General features: G+C 42.9%; 1 protein-coding gene across 2 annotated transcripts in view; it reads left to right on the forward strand.

The window, feature by feature from the left end:
* Positions 1 to 10,199: 10,199 nt before the first annotated feature.
* Positions 10,200 to 10,509, forward strand: part of PRICKLE1 (prickle homolog 1 (Drosophila)) — a 21,715-nt gene continuing 21,405 nt past the window's right edge. For both annotated transcript variants that reach the window (XM_011999056.1, XM_011999057.1), the window contains exon 1: positions 10,200 to 10,448. The gene's annotated coding sequence lies outside the window, so the exon portion shown is untranslated. The remainder of the gene's footprint in view (positions 10,449 to 10,509) is intronic.

The raw sequence follows: 10,509 nt of genomic DNA on the forward strand, positions 1-10,509 counted from the left end.
TCTCTTCTCTTCTCTTCTCTTCTCTTCTCTTCTCTTCTCTTCTCTTCTCTTCTCTTCTCTTCTCTTCTCTTCTCTTCTCTTCTTTTCTTTTCTTTTCTTTTCTTTCTTTTCTTTCTGACACAGTCTTGCTCTGTTGCCCAGGCTGGAGTACAGTGGTGCAATCAGAGCTCACAGCAGCCTCTAACTCCTGGGCTCACATGATTCTCCCACCTCAGCCTCCTGGGTAGCTGGGACTATAGGTGCATGCCACAGTGCCTAGTGGGAAAAAATTTAAAAGATAGAAAGATCTAATATATAACTGAATGAAGATAGGCAAGAAGGAGAGTATCCTGAGTAAAGGAGGCACCTGTGATGACTGTGATGACTGGGTTTCTAGGTTACTCAGAGTATTAGTGCTCTCATAAACACACTGGGAATAGAAGAGGAAGGAGGATATTTGTTTGGAGGGAGGTGGATCATGTGATTTAGAAAGTCAGGCTTTCTAAAGAGATTTCAAGTGAGCCAATTAGTTTGAATTTCTATCAGATCTTTTTTTTTTCTGGTTATCCATTGTCATATCAGATCTTATAAGCCAAAAAGAACAAATGACCTAAACAATAAATTTGATTTTTTTATTTTGAATTTTTATGGATACATAGAAGGGGTATATATTTATGGGGTACATGAGATATTTTGATACAGGTTTGCAATGCATAGTAATCCTATCATGAAGAGTGGGGTGTCCATCACCTCAAGCATTTATCCTTTATGTTACAAAAAATTCTGTTACACTGTTTTAGTTATTTTTAAATGTACAAGTATTATTGACTATAGTTACCCTGTTGTGCTATCAAATAGTGGGTCTCATTCATTCTTCATAACTATTGAGAGTTCTTTAAATATTCAAACTGGAACATTGAAACTCTAATGAGTTGACCCATTTTTAAAAATCCAAATAAAATTAAAAAAAAAACAGAATAAATGGACTGATAATTAAGACTTAGTATGCACAAGATTCTGAGTCAAGTTCTGTGGAGGATAAAATATACAAGACAGTCATTCACCACTCCACAAATATCTATTGAGAATCCCCTGGATGCCAGGCAAAGTATCTGCTGTATCTAATGTACCAGGCCAGAGTATCTCAGCACTTTGGATATATCATTAAACAAAACAGACAAGATTCTCTTCCCTAGTCCATCTATAATCCAGTGCAAACTCAAAGTTGAAGAGAGTAAAGCTCTCCAAACATAAAGGAGAAAATAAATATTAAAAGTAACTTGGACCAAAAGACAGTTACTTACTAGAGCTATGTGTGATTCAAGATCAGCAGAACAATTTGAATTCCAAATCTTGGCCCTGGTGCAGTCTAATTAAAGCTTGTAAACCAGTCTTCACTACAAAATCACCTCCTTTTAATTCCTACAGTTGCAGAAAGGGTCTTGGGATCTCAGATAAGATAAAGAAATGTTATGGAAAGCTTTGCTGGCTGTTTTCTTCTTCCAGGAGGCTTCTGGCTGCTCAAAATAATTCTTTACTGACACCTCTCTAAGAACACCTTGGTTAGTTATAGCACATGGTAACAGTGTTAAAAGCTGGCATACCCAGATTTTCCCTTGTGGAGAACCAACCATCCTAGTTGGTGGAGAGTTTAAATATCAAAAGAAAATACCTGGTGGGCAAAATAGTTTTGAGCACGTAGTTCATGAAACAAAGCAGCAAATATTCTATAATTTTACAATTTAGCTGGCTGTAGTGGATCACGCCTGTAATCACAGCTACTTGAGAGGCTGAGATGCGAGGATCACTTGAGCCTGGGAGGCAGAGTCTCCTGTGAGCTATGATTGTACCACTGCACTCCAGCCTAGGTGACAGAGCAAGACCCTGTCTCTAAATAATTATTATTTTTTTTAATTTAAGATGGAACAGGCAGGGTGCAGTGGCTCATGCCTGTAATCCCAGCATTTTGGGAGGCGGAGGCAGGCAGATCATGAGGTCAGGAGTTTGAGACCAGCCTGACCAACATGGTGAAACACCGTCTCTACTAAAAAATACAAAAAATTAGCCAGGCGTGGTGGTGGGCACCTGTAATCCCAGCTGCTCAAGAGGCTGAGGCAGGAGAATCGCTTGAACCTGGGAAAGGGAGGTTGCAGTGAGCCGAGATCACGCCATTGCACTCCAGCCTGGGTAATAAGATTGAAACTCCGGCTCAAAAAAAAAAGATGGAGCAGTATCTATTATTTCAAAGTTGTGTGTAAAACCCTAACTACTAGATTGCACACCCCCATTTAACATACTGCTTTCCAATGGCATTTTGATCTCTGCAGTAGGTGTTAGTTGGGTAGTTCTTCCACATGGATTACATTTCAACCTAAAAATCATGTGCCTACTTCTTTTATAATGATAGGCCCCTGAGCTCTTTTAATTTTTTAATTTTTTAATTTTTTGAGACAGAGTTTCTCTCTTCTCACCCAGACTGGAGTGCAATGTTGTGATCTTGGCTCACTGCAACCTCCGCTTCCCAGGTTCAAGCGATTCTCCTGACTCAGCCTCCTGAGCAGCTGGGATTACAGGCACCCGCCACCATGCCCAGCTAGTTTTTGTATTTTTAGTAGAAATGGGGTTTCACCATGTTGGCCAGGCTGGTCTTGAACTCCTGACCTCAGGTGATCCGCCCACCTCAGCCTCCCAAAGTGCTGGGATTACAGGCGTGAGCTACCGCGCCCAGCCACTGAGCTTTTCAATATTACATGTGAATAGTGTAATATTTAAAAATACTCTATTTTAAAGGTGAATATCAACAGGAAGATAAAGTTTGAGCTTAGAAGCCCGGCACAATGGCTCATGCCTATAATCCCAGCACTTTGGGAGGCTGAGGCGGGCAGATCACCTGAGGTCAGGAGTTTGAGACCAAAATAGCCTGGCCAACATGGTGAAACCCTGTCTTTCCCAAAAATTAGCCAGACATGGTGGTGCATACCTGTAATCCCAGCTACTTAGGAGGCTGAGACAAGAGAATTGCCTGAACCTGCAGGTGGAGGTTGTAGTGAGGCACGATCACACCATTGCACTCCAGCCTAAGTGACAGAGTAAGACTATGTCTTAAAAAAATAAAAAATAAAAAAATAAGTTTGAGCTTAGAAATATGAGTCCTTCAGGTTACTGTGCCTTCCATGGGCAGCGAAAAAAATGGCAATTCCAAGTGAGAGCTTACATTGGGCTAAACCGTTGGTTGTCTTTCAAGTAAACCATGGAAATACTGACTCATTTACGAATGTCTGGGTCCCTCCTGCTACCCCTTCCACCGCCCCTACGCATGCTGTACACACCGAGCAGCCACAAGTCCAGTTTATCCACCCTGAGAAATCACGCCCTCCGACACACTATCTTCTCTCCCCTTGACTACGGGGGCAGCTTCAAGACTCTTCCCATCTGGTTTCTCTGCAGTTTTCTCCACCCTTCCTCTAATTAGGGCATAAATACAATCGTGTCACTCTTCTCTGCTTAAGCTTCTGTGGCTCCCCACTACTCCTAGAATAACTTGGCATCCTTCTGCTGGCTTACGCAGCCATTCACAGCCTGGGCCTGCTGCCTTTGGGCAGTCTCCAGCCTCTCCCTCCTGTGTTCCAGCTCTTTTGGTCCTCAAATTTTGACCGGCTCAGCCTGTACTAGGCCCCCTTCCCTATCCCAAACCCATTCCGTTCACCACTCTGATCAACTACTTTTAGTCCTTAAAAATGCAGCTCAAATGTCACCCCAACTTCATGGTTCCTGAATCTTCACTTCTTACCAGAATCAATGTATCAATACTTCCTCTTATTCCTATGTTAGAATTTAACCACACCTCAAATATTCCTATAATCACCATGTATCATGGTTTGTTCTGTAGGTCAGAAAATTAGACCAGTCATTTATTTTCCTCACTTTTTTGTGTATTTTTCTCTCTTCTTTTTGGAATAAATCAAGATATAGAATATGGATTTAGAATGCGAAGTCTCTAGGTCAAGGGAAAGGTCTAGGTCGAACAGTGGTGCCCTTCAACAAGTAATACCCTGCATCTCAACCAAAGAGTCTACCAGTGAATCCATAGATGGATGCATGAGGGATCAGACAGCCCCTGCCCCACTATGTCTGGCTCTGTGGAAATGTGGGACTGGTGACACCCTCCTTCTCACAGTATCATAAGTAAATGCAGCAGAGAGTCCACTCTTGAAGCTTGTGACTGGAAGGAAGAAAGCATAGAGAGGAAGTATGCATTCATGTATCTTCTCATACCAACTAATACTTAAATTTGGATTTTTTTTTTTTTTTGAGAGAAGTCTTACTCTTAAACCCTAGGTTTGAGTGCAATGGCTTGATCTCAGCTCACTGCAACCTCTGCCTCTCGGGTTCAAACCATTCTCCTGCCTCTGCCTCCCAAGTATCTGGGATTAAGTCACCTGCCACCATGCCCAGCTAATTTTTATATATTTTAGTACAAATGGGGTTTCACCATGTTGGCCAGGCTGGTTTTGAACTCCTGACCTCAAGTGATCTGCCCACCTCGGCCTCCCAAAGTGCTGGGATTACAGGTGTGAGCCACTGCACCCAGCCTTAAATTCGGAATGTTAGTTTCTGCTTTCAAACTTTTCTTCCATATATTAATATTGTAGTATATTTTCTTTATTGTTTCTTCAACAATTTACAAAATTTTACATGAACATTATAAAATGAGGCTGGGCGTGGTGGCTCATGCCTATAATCTTAGTACTTTGGGAGGCTGAGGCAGGTGGATTGCTTGAGCTCAGGAGTTCGAGACCAACCTGGGCAACATGATGAAACCCCATCTCTACAAAAAAAAAAATGCAAAACTTAGCTTGGGGTGGTGGTGTGCACCTATAATCCCAGCTACCAAGGAGGTTGAGGTTGCAGTGGGCCGAGATCGTGCCCTTGCACTCTAGCGTGGGTGACAGAGCCAGACCCTGTCTCAAATAAATAAATATTTATAGGGTCTGGTGATAGCTCCAGACCCTATCTCAAATAGACAGATACAGCCAGGCACAGTGGCTCACGCCTGTAATCCCAACACTTTGGGAGGCCGAGGCAGGCAGATCACCTGAGGTCAGGAGTTCGAGACCAGCCTGAACAACGTGGAGAAACCCCATCTCTACTAAAAATACAAAATTAGCCGGGTGTGGTTGCGCACGCCTGTAATCCTAGCTACTCAGGAGGCTGAGGCAGGAGAATCACTTGACCCTGGGAGGCGGAGGTTGTGGTGTGCCAAGATTGTGCCATTGAGAAAGTCTTGTCAAAAAAAAAAAAAAAAAAAAAAAAAGATAAGTTGATAGAGAAAATGTTTATATATAATGTGAAAATATAAAAATTCATTTATTTTATCAATATAAATTTTAAATGATAATTTCCTATAACCTGCCCTCCCCTGGAAACCATACTACTGGTGTGATATTTATAGTATCTAAATAATTTTGTAATGTATATGTCAGCTTACCAAATATTACTTACAACAATATGATCATACTGTATACTGGGGTTTGCAATTTAATAAGTGTTAGATATGTTGCCATGGTACGGCACTCTCAATATTTATTGGAAGATTTTGTCTTAGTTTCTTAACTTTTTGATAGTTTTTCAGTAGTGAAATTTAAGAGTGTATCAAACCACAGACAGACAGGAGAGGAGTTGAGAGGGTTGCAGAGCCTAAGGTCAGAACCTGAAGTTACTTACTCAGTTAAGCTGAATGCCAGTTTAATTGTCTGTTCATGAAAAGTAACAAACATTTCCTGGGGTAGGGGAAGGAGTATTTCAGAATAGTTAGTAAGGGGTAGGGTGGGCAAAGATGGCAGTATGTCTTCAGTAGTAGATAACAACCCTGAACAAGGTCAATGAATGGACTTGGTCCTATATACTCCCTCACAACTTGGGCTGTGGACTCTAGACAGCACAGCTGTAAACACCTATCTGGTATTAGTGTCATAACCAGCTATTGAGTCTTTAGAGACCCACAAAATACTAGAACTGGTGGAGCTTCTGGGAGCATCTAGTTAGAGAGGGAGGTGCCCTGGGGGCTGCCTTGGAAGAACAGGGGTGAGGAGAGTTGTAGGAGAGTGTCAGGAGGAAGCCAGTCCAGAACTTCAATAAAGCAGTGACACTTCCGTCTGTTTCTCTATCGAGATGTTCATTTCGTTTTATTTATTTATTTTTTGGAGACAGGGTATCACTCTGTCACCCTAGGCTGGACTACAGTGGCATGATCTCACTGCAACCTCTGCCTCCTGGGTTCAAGCAGTTCTTATGCCTCAGCCTCCCAAGTAGCTGGGACTACAGGCACCCGCCACCATGCCCAGCTAAGTTTTGTATAGTAGAGATGGGGCTTCATCATGCTGGCCAGGCTGGTCTTGAAGTCCTGACCTCAAGTGATCCACCGGCCTTGGCCTCCCAAAGTGCTGGGATTATAGGTGTGGGCCACTACACCTGGCTGATTTTTTATTTTAGTTGGAAAATGGATTGTGTTCTCTCCTGAAAAGTTCTAAACATTGACCTAATCCAAACTCCAGCATTTTTAGAGATGAAAAAAACAATACCTTAGAGAAGTGATTCCTCCCATTGTCACAGATTTAGTAATTGACAGATAATAGACATTTAAGCCTCCTAACTTCAAACCCAGTGCATCAGGGTACTGTGAAGGGGGAGTTTACCTCCCTCACAAAAGAGGGTCAGGGAGGGGATGGGTACCTCGGATTATTGGAGTAGTAAACCTAAAGAGGGATTGGGTGTAGAAAACGTTAAAGAACCAGTGCTCTCTAATCACATTGCTTTAAATATAATCAAAGGGGAAAGAGTAATTGGAGACCTTGGGAAACTGCAACCTATTATAAAACTTTATAATGCCTGTTAGCCCTAAGAAGAGCTTGGCATCTGCGTTGGGGCCCTTCCCTAGGGATGCTACAGACCCAGGTAATGGTAAGTAGAATTTGCAAATGTTCAGTGACCCACCAGGGTTTAATGACCAATCCGGGATACAACAGAAATGTTTAAAATTGACAAGAAAGTAACACATTTGGCATAAACTTTCAGTGGCAACAAATTTGGAAAGAAACAAAGAATCGTTACAGTGATTCCTTTGGATATCAGTTTCTTCATCTGGGTAAGATGGAGGATCCCAAGGGTTTTGTGAACTCTACATTCATATGAGTGATTTTGTGATTCTTTTAGGTACCTATCTACATAGTCAGAACAACCAAACTGATGTTCTGGAATATGCTCGCATTGAAAACTAGAACTGTCACCCTATTTAATACTACATCTGCCAACTGCCCCTCAAATGTAGGTCAGATGTCATTTGTGATTATCAGAGCTTTTGATCTCTCTTTTCTGTTAAGAAACCTGAAAGACATCTAATCATTTAAATACATTCTTCCTAGATTGCTGGCACTTACAGTAGTTACAAATCCTTTCAAATGTCTGAGACCAAGAGCAACTAACTCTTACCCTTAAAACTAAAAAGGAGGTCTGTTTACAAGGGAAAAAATGAAGGCAAGGAGCAGACAAGACCTCAAGGTCACTATATACACAACACGGAAGAACCAGGGATTAGCGCCAAAGTTGACTTATACTGTGTCCTTTATCTCTTTCTACCAGACCCAACGCAGCTGGCTGACATTTGACAAACAAAATGCTGCCTCTTTCTCTGCCCTTGGCATATTTCTGATTTTCTATTATCTTCTCCTCCGTTAGGACATTGTAGTTCAGCTTGACTTTAGATTAGAAACAGAGTTACTTGTACAGGTATAGTATACTTTTGAGGGCCTGAGAAGAATATGTCTAAGAATCATTCATTCACTTAACTTATGTTTATGAAATTTGTCTGCTATGTGCCAGGCATCATTCTAGGTGCTGAGAATACAGTAGTGAGTCCCCAAAGTCCCCAACTTCTAGGAAAGGAGAAAGACAACGAACAGTAAACAGACATGTAAATACCTGGCAATGCTAAGTGCTCTGCAGACAAATATTGCAAAGGGAGGGAGGGTGATATTTTAGTTAGGGAGTTGAAGGCCTCTCTGTAGAGATGACCTTAGAGCAAAGACCAGGATGGAGCAAGGGAACCAAGCCCTGTGAATTTTTGGGCTTCCTTTCTCAACTGGCCCCTAAAGTGTGATCTGCAAGCATGAATATTCCACCTGGCTGAAACAAAAGGATGCTGGTTGGGGGCCTTGCTCTCCATTCTGCATAAGTTCACCCTTGACAAAAACAACCTCTTTCAGACCAGACTAAAGTCTGTTTCATTCAGATTGAACTCTTCGTAGAAAGCTTGCAACTGTCTGCACACTGCTTCATCACTAAAAAACACTTACAGTGGGTAACTGTGACAGTACCTGTTGAAAACATAACAAAACGTATTTACAAGTAACTGCCCTAGAGGAAGCACGTTTACAACGGCACGTTTACAACGTTTGATAGTGATAAGTGCCGCTGTAGTTTGTAGTTGGAAGTGTTTTGTGGCCTAATGGGTAGCTGTCCTTTAAAAGCTATTCCAAAAAGGGTCTGCCTGGCTTAATGCATTCACCTGCTGATACTCCCTTTATCATAATGACATGATATTTCAGGGTTTCATTTAAATCAGTAATTGATTGCACATTTCTCCTATAGGTAAGTAGTTGAAATCTTCCCTGAGGAAGCCCAAACAGAGTGAAGCAGGGAAAAGGAAATCTGACCTAGGTATTCATGGTTAATTTTACAGATCCACAGAGGAAAATGGTAACCTTTGAAGTCTTCCCACAAATCCCTAAACCCTAAGGCCAGAAGAGTTCTATATCAGAACGTTTTGGGAATCGTCTTCAAAACCGGAATCCATTTGGCCAATAAAGAGTCTTGTTTGAATTACAGATTGTGTTGTCTGAATCAATGTTTCCAAACTAGTCTACCAGCAGAGCCACAACTTTTCTGTTTCTGCCCCTTTAAAAGAGTAACAACAAAAAAAAGAAGTCTTAGCTGCCTTACTTTGTAGCTGAGATAACAGAATTTGGTCACAGAGTGATTTACTTGACTGATCTATTTATGGCAACTTGTTTATGTATTTTTAAATCACGGTTACAATGAGCTATTGTTCACTTGTATTCTGTAGAACCATATAGGTTGCAAATCACTCCCAAGGAATCCTGATGGCACAGGATTATTTTTTAGCTTAAAAAAAAAAAAAAAAAGATACCAAAGGAACTGGTGACCACTTTAAATTGCTTTTATTTACTGACATTTTACAAATTGATGAAGCTCTTAAATATTGCATTTTCGCCTTCATTCTCTTGGTATTTCTCTCACCTTGTGATAAGGAGGCTATGGTAGAAACTAAAATTTGTAGTTCACAAGAGATTAGACCTCTACTGATGATTACTAATCTATCATTTTTTTTCTGGGCTTGTTTTGAGGGTATGTTTTGCTTCTCTTGATCCTTTCTGTAGACAACTGAAGCCCAGCTCCACTTTCTCTCAGTGTACCTACAAATAGCTCAGAAACAAGATTAGCTTCAGTATGGGACACTTCCTTGTGTTTGAATAATGATATTCACTTAACCTATTTGTAAAAACTCTCAATAGTGTACTTGAGTTAGTACTTCGCGTGACCTTGGCTCCTATTCTTTGCTGTTATTTACTGATAAAAATAAATCTCCTGCGCTATGCGGTAGGAATCACTACGAAATTCAGGGAAAGTCCTAAGAGGATTCATATGCTAATGAGCCCTTCCAAGTGAGAACTTGCTTAAATGTGCCATTTGCTGACATCATTGTTATGGGCAGAGTGGAGATGATTTCTTTAAGAGGTGGCCTTTCATATTCTCCCAGCGTTTCGTGGCCCGCGCGTGCACCTGCGGGAGGGGGAAGTTTACATAAGCGTCCTAGGGTATTTGCATCTTAGCGGCTTCACTCATTGGGCTCCGGAGAATGGAGCGGGCGGGCGGCGGTAGGTGCTCGAGCGGCGAGGCTGGCCAAGTGGGTGGGTAACTTTTCGAGGAATTGTGTGCGCAGGACCTCGTGGAGACCTGCCAGGGGCACGGTCAGCAGTGACAGTTCCTGGAAAGCGGGCGGCGGCGGGAGCAGGCTGGGCAGGCGCCGCCCGCGGGCGGGAGCGGGGAGCCGGGCCGGGCTGGGATCGCCAGTCGGGAGGCGGGAGGAGGGCGGGATCGGCAGGAAACGAAATGGTTACTTTTTTTTTTTTTCCCCCTACTGCGGGGTCTGATTACTTTTGAAGATCGCCTGCCCCAGGCGGGCTCCCGGCGCTGAGCCGAGACGAGTTTTTCTCCCCGCAGAGAAGGATCCTGGAAGGACGCAGAGCTAGGGCCTGGGGGATGCAGTGGCCTGGACGAGGCGACTCCAACCCGGGGGATCAGAGTCCGTCACGCCGGCAGGGACCGAAGGTCTCTGCGGAGCTGGAGAACGTTTTGTGGGATGCCTCACGGCTGCTGAGGGGCTGCCGCGGGTGAGGATCCCCGCGCTGCGCCGTCAGGGAGCTCGGCGGGGACCAGCCCGGGGGGAAAGTG

This window comes from Mandrillus leucophaeus, unplaced genomic scaffold (genome assembly GCF_000951045.1).
Source record: "Mandrillus leucophaeus isolate KB7577 unplaced genomic scaffold, Mleu.le_1.0 Scaffold580, whole genome shotgun sequence".
In the NCBI taxonomy this organism is placed as follows: Eukaryota; Metazoa; Chordata; class Mammalia; order Primates; family Cercopithecidae; genus Mandrillus; species Mandrillus leucophaeus.